Below are 12,571 nucleotides of genomic sequence, written 5' to 3'. Positions count from 1 at the left end.
AAGTTCTTTTATTTACTGCTATGCTATTCCATTGGCTCTTCTGCAGCTCGAGAATGGTTTAATAGTGTGACATACTAGGTCTGGAGTAAGTGGCAATTCATTTACATGTCTCAACAAAGTCTTAACAAGCACAAAGCTGCAGATAATCTGTATTCACTTCCATCTTAACCCATTACTTCTGTATAAGCGGCTGAGAGGGAAAAGGAAGGGGCCTGAGGTTGCTAGGAATGGTGTGAGTTGGAAGTCCAATACACCATGCCTGGTGTAGAGGCATCCTAAGTGTCTCCACTCACACGTGTTCTAAACGGGCTGCTCAGTTTCAGGCGAAATAAAGTCCCCATTACACTGTCATAAAATGCAGTTTGAAACTACATTGTGTTATGACTATGACTGTTCCAACTGCATTTTAACTGCATTATATGGCAGTGTGGATAGGGCCTTAGCCTGGATGGGGATTGAGGCCGCCTTATACAAAGCCCGCCTCCTTTAGTAGCCCCAAATGTTTTGTGTTTTCAATGAAAGGGCCTGCCTGCGTCGCCCAACCCTCCAACCCCTGAAAGCGGAGAGAATCCTCTCCCTTCCCTCCCGGCCTGAGGCACCGAAGGAAGCCATTCCCAGCCCGTTCCCGCCCCCCACGCCACAGCAGCGCGCCCCGTTTCCGCAGCCGCCCCTGCCCAGCCCTCCCCGTTCCTCACCGCAAAGGGCCGCCGGAGGAAGCGAGGCCCGTCCCACTCGACGCCCCTGAACCCGGCAAAGGCGAGTAGGCCGCGAACGCACCGCGCAGAGCCTCCCCAAACGACGACGACGCGTGACGCTCCTGGTCATGTGACAGGCCGCGCCGGCGTCCGAAGGCCCGCCCTCGCGCCACCCCATTGGCTCGCCGTAGGTCTGCGACGTGACGTCACGGTGAGAGAGTCGTTTCTCAGACCGCGCGGTCTGCGCATGCGTGTTGCTGGACCCTTCTTTTCCCTCCTTGGGAGGCTGGGCTAGGGATGCACTTCCGGTCTAGATGGGACTATGTTTGGAGGAAGGAATTTTCAACCTCAATGTTGCCATTTTATATTTCTATATAATTTTGCACATCCTATGGACTAATTTGGGTATCCATGGAGGTCCTCAAAGCAAAATAGTCAGGTCCTACTGATTTTTATTTTGTTTTTTTCGTGTCAGAAGCGACTTGAGAAACTGCAAGTTGCTTCTGATGTAAGAAAATTGGCCGTCTGCAAGGACGTTGCCCAGGATGTTTTGATGTTTTACTATCCTTGTGGGAGGCTTCTCTCATGTCCCCGCATGGGCAGCTAGAGCTGACAGAGGGAGCTCATCCACGTTTTCCCGGATTCGAACTGCGACCTGTCGGACGTCAGTCCTGCCGGCACAAGGGTTTACCCCACTGCGCCAACGGGGACTCCTTAGGCCTTAGTGTTGGATTATGACTAATACTATGGGTGCATCTGCACTGTAGAGTTAATGCAGTTTGGCACCGCTATAAGTGCCATGGCTCGATGCTATGGAATCCCTGGGGTTTGGCTGACACTATTTGGCTGAGAAGTCTAACAGATTTGTGATAGATCTAGAAAGAGAGAGAAGGGAAATGGCGTGAGGGCTCCGCCGCCATGTTTGCTGTGGGCAGCCAGACTCATGAGGGGTTTGCAGACAGACGCCATCTTGAGGTCATTCTTGGGTCTGTTTGGAGGCTCAATGGTGGAAACTCCCGAGGAAATGTCTTCGTTTTTGTTCGCCTTCATTCCTTCGCTAACAGCATGCCATCATTAGAAGGGAAAACAAAACAGATGATCCAAGAGCCCTCTTCGTCTTTTTCAATAGGAAAAAAAAAGAAGGAATCTCTTTGAAGCACCTTTTGAAGGTCAATGTTTGGTTCATCTGCTGTTGCTCTCAGTCCAGGGTCCCGTCCCCCCCCCCCCAACCCAGATTCTTCAGAGGATTTCCAACATTTCTGATGGTGTTGCCGGCCTGAATCAAAATATAATGTGAACACAGTTTTTACACCATTACGCTGTTTGATTTTATCCAGCAACATAGAATCATAGAGTTGGAAGAGACTGCATGGGCCTTCGAGTCTTGCCCCCCTGCCAAGAAGCAGGAAAATTGCATTTATTTATTTATTTATTTACTTTGCTTATATACCGCTGTATCTCAAGCCCAAAGGCGACTCACGGCGGTTCACAAACAGTAAAAACAGTAGAAACAGCAGTGGTTCCATACAACATATAACAATTGACTTAACACATTATCCATAAATTACCAATAAGCAATTACAATGCACAATTATTACAAAAAACAACCGTACCCAATCTTCTCATCATCCAAGCGTAGTCCAGGTTCGTCGTCCATTGTTCCATTCCTATGTTCCATTACCAGATTGCACTAAATTACTCAAACGCCTGCACAAACATCCAGGTCTTCACCTTTTTGCGGAATACCATTCAAAGCACTCCTGACAGATGGCCATCCATCCTCTGCTTAAAATCCTCCAAAGAAGGAGTGTTCACCACACTCCCAGGCAGAGAACATTGTAAGAAAACATTGTAAGAAGATGTGTTGTCAAAGGCTTTCATGACCGGAATTACAGGGTTGCTGTGAGTTTTCAGGGCCATGTTCCAGAAGCATTATCTACTGATGTTTCACCCAGATCTATGGCAGGCATCCTCAGAGGTTGTGAGGTCTGTTGGAAGCTGGGCAAGTGGGGTTTATATATCAATAACCATAGCAGAGCACTCCATGAACTAACCTGGACACTGCACATTATTTGAGAATGCAGAAATGCTAGACCACACTAACAACTACCATGTCAGACTACACAGAAAAGCCATTGAAACTCACAAGCATGGGGACAGTTTCAACAGAAAGTAGTAAACCATGAAAATGAACAAAATCTGGCTACCAGTATTTTTTTAAAAAAAACCTCTAAATTCAGGGCAGTAAGTAAAGAGCAACATTCAAACAACAATTCCAGACAAGAATCAATCAGGGCCAGCTAACATCTCCCAACAAAGGATTCTCCCAGGCAGCAACCAGCCAAGCTTTGAAGCTACATGGCTATTCAGTGCTAATCAGGATGGCCAATTGGAACATTCACACTTGCCTCCAAGACACAAGAGGCCTTTCTCTCACCCTTGACATCCCACAGATGTATAATCCTCACGTGCCTAGTTTCCAACAAACCTAACAACCTCTGAGGAACCCTGTCATAGATGTGGGTGAAACGTCAGGAGATAATGCTTCTGGAACATGGCCCAGAAAATTCACAGCAAGCCATTGTAAGAAGAATTGAATGAAGATTATCAGAAGAATCTGGAAAAAAAACTGGTCCCAGTTTACACAGTGAGGCAAATTTTGATAATGTCCATAATTTCCCCCCAAAATCATGTATAAGGTTATTCAGGTCAAAGACCAGGAAAATTAAAAAGATTAGAGAGAGAGCTGGATTGAATTACCTGTGTTTCTTTGGTTCTGAGACAACATTGATTGTAAACTGCACACTTATTTTAGTATCACCAACAGAAAAAAAGCACTTACAGGCAGTTCTCGGTTTACAAACATCCAACTTACAAATGACGTAGTTAAGAACGAGGAGTGAAACAAAAGGTAGTGAGAGAAATCTATCTCTCGGAAGGGAAATTCACTCCTGAAAGAGGTTTCATGGGCAAAAGGTATCTCTGCTGAACCTTTCCTATACAATCCAATATGTGTGTATGTGTGCGAGTGGCTGGAGTTACATTTAAAAATGTACCTGTTCCAAATTCAACCTATGAACAAACATACACAACCTACCTTGTGTTGTTGAAGGCTTTAATGGCCGGAATCACTGGGTTGCTGTGAGCTTTTCGGGCTATATGGCCAAATTCCAATTGCATTATCTCCTGATATTCACCTTAGAGGTTTGTTCAGAGGTCTGTTGGAAATTAGACAAGTGGAGTGTATATATATATCCAAGGAATTTTCTGTCTTGAACCTATCTTTTTCAAAACTTGGGGACTGCCTGTATATATGAAAGTGCCCACAACTAAGACATACCTCATTTTTAGAAATATTTGTAGAGGAAAAACACATGTCTTAGAATCAAAGTATATTAACAGTTTGCAGTCCATTAGGAGAGGTATGAACAAAGACAATGGCCTCATGGCACACTATATACATAATGCAAGAGTCCTTGCTACCACAGATACATCAAAAGGGATCTTTTCAGAGTTTTTAACCTGAGAAAACTGACTTGGTTAGCAGGTTTATTGCTTCCATGCAGCTACACTGACTTTCTACTATAAAGGTCTGAAAGACCTGTTTTGTCTCTTTTGGCCCTTTGAAAATTTAGGGCAAGGGATGTGATTTCCATCTTTCTGGATACAATTACATTCTATACCATTCTCAAATCTGTAGTTATGTTTTCAAACCGTGAGACGAGACACTTTATTGGATCAGCTGCTGTGTGTAGATATGTGATGGAAACATAACGAGAAGCCTCGAAATCTACGAGGGTTGAATAAAAAGTAATGCCTCCACCTTCGTAACTCCTCAACAGATGGCAGTACTGGTATGCGGCAGGTACTGGCTTGTTCAGTAGACTCTCCTCTACAGTTCCATTTTGGCGGGAAGCCTTAGCATTGAATGGTTGCGTTGTCAAAAGTGCAAAGTATAGAATCCTGTGCAGATGGTCAGTCAATGCGACTCAAGCAATGTGCAGTCACTGAATTCTTGACAGTAAACGGTGTCACCTCAACATCTTTAAACTTACTCCCCCAACAACGCACAGTACTCATATAAACACAATCACCATAAACAGCTTGCATTCTCTGATGAATCTCCTATGGGGTGACACCTTCTGCTGTCAAGAATTCAATGACTACACATTGCTTAAGTTGCATTGACCGACTGTACCAGTATTGCCATCTGTTGAGAAAATCTAGTGTAGAGTTGGGAACGATGCAGAAAAGATCCACCTAAATAATCCAAAGACTTCTACAACTCTAGGACAAAAGTTCACAGTTTGAGGATGTTGGAGTTTTTAAAAAGGATGAAAAAAGGAAATACTGTTTGTATGTGTGTATGCCTTCAACTTGCCTCTTGACTTATGGCACCCCACTAATTTCAGAGGATTTTCTTATTTTATTTTTTTTGGCTGCAGGACTTCACCAGCATCTCTTCAGATTTGCCCTCTCTGGGTATCATTATCATCATCATTATTATTATTTTGCCATATTTATATCCTAGCCTTCTCAACTCCAAAGAGGACTCAGAGCAGTGCACAAAGAGACAATTCGATACCATACATTACATACAATTCAATTCAATTATCCAAACACCTGTTACCACATCCAAGTTTTATTTTTTTCCAAAAGTGAGGAGGGATGGGGCCAATCCGATGTCATCAGGGAGGGAGTTCCACAGCCGAGGAGCCACCACCGAGAAGGCTCTGTATCTCGTCCCCACCAACCATCAACATTAACATTATTAAAATCACTTAGTCCAATATTGTAGTCCAGGCTGTTCCAGTTATCATTGCACCATTCTATGTTCACATATTGCACTAATCAATTATCCAAACACCTGTTACCACATCCAATCCGATAGCATTAGGGAGGGAGTTCCACAGCCGAGGAGCCACCACCGAGAAGGCTCTGTATCTCGTCCATACCATACCAACCATACTTGCAAAGGACAACAACATTGAACAATATATAAAACAACATCAAAACCAAACAACCAGAAGCAAAGTTCAATGTCTCGTCAAGGATCGGTGGACTGGTGCCACTACATTAAAGGATAGTGTTGTATGTCAACCTGTGATTGAGTCTGATGATCACGTTGCTTTGGATGATAGAAATGAGAATTATATTCAGAATTATATTCCAGAGTCGGAGGGCCACAGTAGAGAAGGCTCTCTCCCTAGTGTCCACAAGGCAAGCTTGTGAAACTGGCAGGGGCGAAAGGAGGACTCAGGCTGGTTCATGGAGGGAGATACGATCACAAAGGTAGGCTGGTCCTAAACCATTTAGGGCTTTATAGGTGATGACCTGAACCTTGAATTGGGCCCGGAAAATAAACTGCAGCCAGTGGGGCTCTTTAAACAGGGGAGTCGACTGTTCCCTGTAACAAGCCCCAGTTATTAATCTGGCTGCCGAATGCTGGACAAGTTGTAGTTTCCAGGCCGTCTTCAAGGGTAGCCCCACATAGAGTGCATTGCAGTAGTCTAGTCTAGAGGTAACTAAGGCATGGGCCACCATGGTCAAGTCAGACTTCATGAGGTAAGGTTGCAGTTGGTGCACGAGTTTTAATTGTGCCAAGGCCCTCCCGGCCACCTCCGACACCTGTGTATCAAGCGTCAGCACTGAATCCAGGAGGACCCCCAAACTGCGGACCTGTGACTTCAGGGGGAGTGCAACCCCGTCCAGCACAGGTTGCCACCCAATACTCCGGTCAGACGGGCGACTGAACTGGAGGACCTCTTGTCTTGTCAGGATTGATCCTCAACTTCCTCATCCAGATCGTCACAGCAGCCAGGCACTGGTCCAGAAACCTCGGGGCTTCCTTGGAGTTTGGTGGAAATGAGTAGTGGAGTTGGGTGTCATCTGCGTAGAGATGGCACCGTACTCCAAAACTCCGGATGGCCTCTCCCAGCGGTTTCATGTAGATGGTGAATAGCACGGGGGACAGAATAGAGCCTTGCGGGACCCCACAGGTCAATGGCCAGGGGTCCGAGCAGGAGTCCCCCAGCTTCACCGACTGGGAATGTCCCTCCAGGAAGGACCGGAGCCACAGTAAAACCATGCCCCCGAGACCCCATCCCAGCTAGTCTTCCCAGAAGGATACCATAGGTGCTGAGATATCCAAGAGAATGAGCAGGGTCATACTCCCCCTGTCCAGCTCCCTGCGGAGGTCATCCGCCAAGGCGACCAAAGCCATCTCGATACTGTGCCCAGGCCTAAAGCCAGACTGCGAACGATCCAGAAAATTGGTGTCATCAAGGAATCCCTGAAGCTATGAGGCAACCACCCGCTCTAGAACCTTGCCCAAAAAAACGGAGGTTGGAATTGGTCTGTAGTTGTTACATATGGTCGGGTTAAGGGAGGTTTTCTTTAATAGAGGGTTTACTAGCGCCTGCTTGAGGCAGGATGGAAATTTCCCCTGGCCCAAAGAAGCATTTATTATTGCAACAAACAATTCCAACAACCCTTCTCTGGCCAGTTTAACTAGCCAGGAAGGGCAAGGATCCAGAGCGCAAGTGATCGCTCCCACTGTCCCAAAGATCCCCTCCATGTCAGGAAGAACAAGGCAGAAAAAATCCCATAATATCAAACAGACAGATGCCTCAGTTACCTCATATGGCCCTGCATTTAAACTGGAGTCCAGCTCGACGTATTTGAGCAACTTTGCCTGCAAAATGGTGCGCAAAATCGCTGCACCGGGTTGCCGAGTCGCCAGGGAGCACCCCAACCTCTGGAGGCCGGAGGAGCTCCCCAACAACTCGGAACAACTTCGAAGGTCTATTTGCTGCAGACGCTATGCGAGCAGTCGAGAATACTTTCTTGGCTGCTCACAAAGCCGTGGTATAAGCCCTAATAGCAGCTTTAGCCCGTGCTTGGTCAGATACGTCACAAGATTTCCTCTAGATCAGGGGTCCTCAAACTATGGCCTGGGGGCCGAATACGGCCCTCCAAGGTCATTTACCCGGCCCTCGCTCAGGGTCAACCTAAGTCTGAAACGACTTGAAAGCACACAACAACAACAACAACAATCCTATCTCATCATCCAAAAGCAGGCCCACACTTCCCAATGAAATACTAGTAAGTTTATATTTGTTAAAATTGTTCTTAATTTTAATTATTGTATTGTTGTAAAGTGTTTTTTTGCAATACAAATAAGATACATGCACTGTGCATAGGAATTCATTTTTTTTTTTCCAAATTATAATCCGGCCCTCCAACAGTTTGAGGTACTATGACCTGGCCCTCTGTTTAAAAAGTTTCTGGACCCCTGCTCTAGATGCACTCTAGACCCCCCTCCAGCACTTTATCATAGCCAGCTCCTCGGTGAACCAAGGAGTCGGTGTGACTCTACTCCTAGCAATCTTCCAGATAGACAAGATATATAGATCAGATATAGATAGTAGATCAATCAATCAATCAGGAGGACTGCTGGGAGTTACAGTCCAAGAATAGGTAGAGAAGGAAGAAAGGAGATAAAGGAAAAAAAAAAGGAGGGAACGTAGGAAAGAGGTAGAGACCTCAGAATTAGACCTCAGAATGACCATATTCCTATTTTATAGTAAACCCAAATAATAGAGTGAGTTGTTCGTTTGTTTTTTTAAGGAAAGAAAAAAAAGAAAGGAAGGAAAGAGGGAGGGATGGAGGGAAGGAAGCAGAGAAAGAAAGAAGGAGAGAAAGAGGGAGGGAAGGTTGGCCACAACAACGCGTGGCGGGTACAGCTTGTACATACTAAAACAACCAGCACATATTTGTGAATGTAAACAAAACGTATGATTTTAGTAAATTTAAAATACTTTAAAAATATATAATTTGTTGTTGTTGTTCATTCGTTCAGTTGTTTCCGACTCTTCGTGACTTCATGGACCAGTCCACGCCACAGCTCCCTGTCGGTCGTCACCACCCCCAGCTCCTTCAAGGTCAATCCAGTCACTTCAAGGATCCCATCTATCCATCTTGCCTTGGTTGGCCCCTCTACCTTTTTCCTTCCATTTACCCCAGCATCATTGTCTTCTCTAAGCTTTCCTTTCTTCTCATGATGTGGCCAAAGTATGTACTTCATCTTGGCCTCTACTATTCTTGCCTCCAATGAGCAGTCAGGCTTTATTTATTGAAGTATGGAATGGTTTAATTAATGCTATAATTTAGCATCCATAAATGCATCATCACTCTTATAAATAGGTCAGTAACATAGATGGGCCTTAATTATTCCTTAAATTAAGTTCTTGTAGGTTTTTTCGGGCTATGGGGCCATGTTCTAGAGGCATTTCTCCTGACGTTTCGCCTGCATCTATGACAAGCAATGCCATAGATGAAATGCCTCTAGAACATGGCCCTATAGCCCGAAAAAACCTACAAGAACCTAGTGATTCCAGCCATGAAAGCCTTCGACAATACATATTCCTTAAATGCTGCAAGTTCCCCAACGCAGCCCTATTCCCACTGCACGACACACTCAATCAAAAACATCCCCCCCTGCCCTGGGACCAGCTTCGGAACTACACCTCCCGGCATGCCTTGCGGCTCCCTTCCCCTTCTTCCGGCCGCTCCTATGCGGGCTGGTAGTGCTCTCCCCATTCGGAGTGCGCCAGCATCCCAGGCCCCGAAGACTACATTTCCCACGATGCAGCGGGCCTTTTTTCTTCTTCCCCTCCTCGACCGCTCACCTTCCTGTCTGAGGGGGGGGAAAATAACCCTGAAGTTTCCTGCCATCAGCTGATCCTCAGTGACAACAAGGGAGGAAGGGGGAGAAGGGCTGCGGACTGGTCCGGATCGCGATCCCTCTCCCGGGGGCTCCAGCTCTCCCTTCCATGGTGGGCTCCCAGTTCCCTGGCGGGGAAAGCAGGGCTCGCCTTTCCCCTCCTTTGCTGCCGAGAGGAGGAGACTGGGCGCCGATGACTTAGTCACCGAGACTTGCAGGGAGGAAGAGGAGGAGAAGGAAGGGAGGAAGAAAGGAGCCTGCTGTTTTGTAAACAATAGATCGGCCTGTTTCGTTCCCAGGCATGGTTTGTCTTTGCTTTTTTTTTCATCTCTTCATTCCCCTCATAGTCTTGTTTATAGGAAGATTTGCTACTTCACCAACAATAACACTTAGTCATTCCTGTAATCTCTTGTGCCTAAAGTAACTCCTATGAGCCATCTGTTAGGAATGGATTTTGTCATTTGTACTTATTTCAATTATACTGATATGGAACTATTTACTGGGTTTGAAGTGAGCCACAAGTGTAAGTATGCTCTGGTAAGTATGTTTTGCTCCCACTCTTGTTGGGTTAAACATTTCTTAAACAACAACAACAACAGTAATAATAATTTGAAACACAACAAAATTAGTACACAGCAAACAAGACCATTATTATTATTATTATTATTATTGTATTTGGGGGGTTGTAGGTTTTTTCGGGCTATATGGCCATGTTCTAGAGCAGGGGTCCACAAACTTTTTAAATAGAGGGCCAGGTCACAGTCCCTCAAATTGTTGGAGGGCCAGATTATAATTTGGAAAAAAAAAGAATGAATTCCTATGCACACTGTACATATTTTATTTGTACAGAAAAAATCACTTTAAAACAATACAATAATTAAAATGAAGAACAATTTTACCAAATATAAACTTATTAGTATTTCAAGGGAAGTGTGGGCTGATGAGATAGGATTGTTGTTGTTGTTGTGTGCTTTCAAGTCGTTTCAGACTTAGGTTGACTCTGAGCAAGAGCCGGGTAAATGACCTTGGAGGGCCGCATCCGGTCCCCGGGCCTTAGTTTGAGGACCCCTGTTCTAGAGGCATTCTCTCCTGACGTTTCGCCTGCATCTATGGCAGGCATCCTCACAGGTTGTGAAGTCCTCACAACCTCTGAGGATGCTTGCCATAGATGCAGGCAAAACATCAGGAGAGAATGCCTCTAGAATATGGCCATATAGCCCGAAAAAACCTACAACAACCCAATAGTTCCAGCCATGAAAGCCTTCGACATTACATTATTGTATTTATTTATATGCTACTATTTCTCATAGCAGAGAACAGTCCTAAAAACAATAAAATAATGATGATGCAGTTCAGGTATAAATAGGAGTCTAGTGTCTAGATCAGCGTTTCTCAACCTGGGGGTTGGGACTCTGGGGGGGGGTTGCGAGGGGGTTTCAGGGGGGGTCACCAAAGATCATCTGAAAACACAGTATTTTCTGTTGGTCATGAGGGTTCTTTGTGGGAAGTTTGGCCCAATTCTATCAGTGTGGTGCAGGATGCTCTTTGATTGTAGGTGAACTATAAATCCCAGCAGCTACAACTCCCAAATATCAAGGTCGATTTTCCCCAAAGTCCACCAGTGTTCACATTTGGGCATATTGAGTATTCGTGCTAAGTTTAGTCCAGATCCATCATTGTTTGAGTCCACAGTGGTCTCTCTAGATGTACAACTCCAAAACTCAAGGTCAGTGCCCACCAAACCCTTTCAATATTTTCTGTTGTGCATGGGAGTTCTGTGTGCCAAGTTTAGTTTAGTTCCATCGTTAGTGGAGTTCAGAATGCTCTTTGATTGTAGGAAACTATACATCCCAGCCATGACAACTCCCAAACTGCAAAATCAACCCCTCTCCCTAACTCCACCAGTATTCAAATTTGGATGTGTCGAGTATTTGTGCCAAATTTGGTCCAGTGAATGAAAATACATCCTGCATGTCAGATATTTACATCACGATTCATAACAGTAGCAAAATTACAGTTATGAAGTAGCAACAAAAATAATTTTATGGTTGGGGGTCACCACAATACGAGGAACTGTATTAAGGGGTCACGGTTGAGAAACACTGGTCTAGTTCCAGAGAAGTCATGCTACCCCTCTATTCTGCGTTATTCAGATCACACCTGGAAAACTGGGTCCAATTCTGGGCAAAATAGTTGAAGGGAGATGTTGACAAGCTGGAATGTGTCCAGAGGAGGGTGACTAAAATGATCAAGGGTCTGGAGAACAAACCCTGTGAGGAGCGGCTTAAAGAGCTGGGCGTGTTTAGCCTGTAGAAGAGAAGGCTGAGAGGAGATATGATGGCCATGTATAAATATGTGAGGGGAAGTCATAGGGAAGAAGGAGCAAGCTTGTTTTTTGCTGCCCTGAAGACTAGGACACGGAACAACTGCAGGAAAGGAGAATCCACCTGAACATGAGGAAGAACTTCCTGACTTTGAGAGCTGTTCAGCAGTGGAACTCTCTGCCCCGGAGTGAGATGGAGATTCATTCTTTGGAGGCTTTTAAGTAGAGGCTGGACGGCCATCTCTCAGGAGTGCTTTGAATGCAATTTTCCTGCTTCTTGGCAGGGGGTTGGACTGGATGGCCCCCAAGGCCTCTTCCAGCTCTATGGTTCTATGATTCTAGGTCCAATCTATCTTCCAGACTGCATCTCTTTCTATGAACTAGCACAAGCTCTGAGATCGGCCAGGGAAGCCCTCCTCTCGGTCCCACCTTCGTCTCAAGCTTGGACAAGAGAGAGTTCCTTCTCGGTGGTGGCTCCCTGGCTCTGGAATGCCCTTCATAGAGAGATTAGCTTAGCCCCCACTCTCCAAGTTTTCTGAACAAATTTCAAAACATGCCTCTTCAGACATGACTTTTATCTTGTTTATGGATCCTTAATGATTATATTTGAAGACTTAGTGCTTATTTCACCTTGCACTTTATGGGACTGATACTGATTGCAGTTGTTTTATATCTGCAGCTATTGTTGCATTTTATTGAATTTTTAGCTAGTAGGATTTTATGATGCTATGCCATTTGTTATCGCTATTGTGCCGTTGTTTACGCACTTGTATTTTGTGTGTTTGCACTATAGAATGTTTTTGTGAGAGATTGTGGTGGGGTATAAAG

The 12,571-nt window shown here is 45.1% G+C and overlaps 2 protein-coding genes across 5 annotated transcripts in view; one reads left to right on the top strand and one right to left on the bottom strand.

Annotated features, from left to right (window-relative positions):
• RBM25 (RNA binding motif protein 25) overlaps window positions 1-832 on the bottom strand; it is a 35,266-nt gene extending 34,434 nt beyond the window's left edge. Inside the window, exon 1 of one of the 2 annotated variants that reach the window (XM_060761369.2) lies at window positions 696-832. The gene's annotated coding sequence lies outside the window, so the exon portion shown is untranslated. The remainder of the gene's footprint in view (window positions 1-695) is intronic. The other variant, XM_060761361.2, reaches the window with a different exon arrangement.
• An 8,481-nt stretch (window positions 833-9,313) lies between these two features.
• Window positions 9,314-12,571, top strand: part of ZFYVE1 (zinc finger FYVE-type containing 1) — a 36,282-nt gene continuing 33,024 nt past the window's right edge. Inside the window, exon 1 of one of the 3 annotated variants that reach the window (XM_060761400.2) lies at window positions 9,314-9,724. The gene's annotated coding sequence lies outside the window, so the exon portion shown is untranslated. The remainder of the gene's footprint in view (window positions 9,725-12,571) is intronic. The other 2 variants (XM_067462807.1, XM_060761382.2) reach the window with 2 other exon arrangements.

Source organism: Anolis sagrei, chromosome 1 (genome assembly GCF_037176765.1).
Source record: "Anolis sagrei isolate rAnoSag1 chromosome 1, rAnoSag1.mat, whole genome shotgun sequence".
In the NCBI taxonomy this organism is placed as follows: domain Eukaryota; kingdom Metazoa; phylum Chordata; class Lepidosauria; order Squamata; family Dactyloidae; genus Anolis; species Anolis sagrei.
This window is presented reverse-complemented; position numbering and strand designations above follow the sequence as displayed.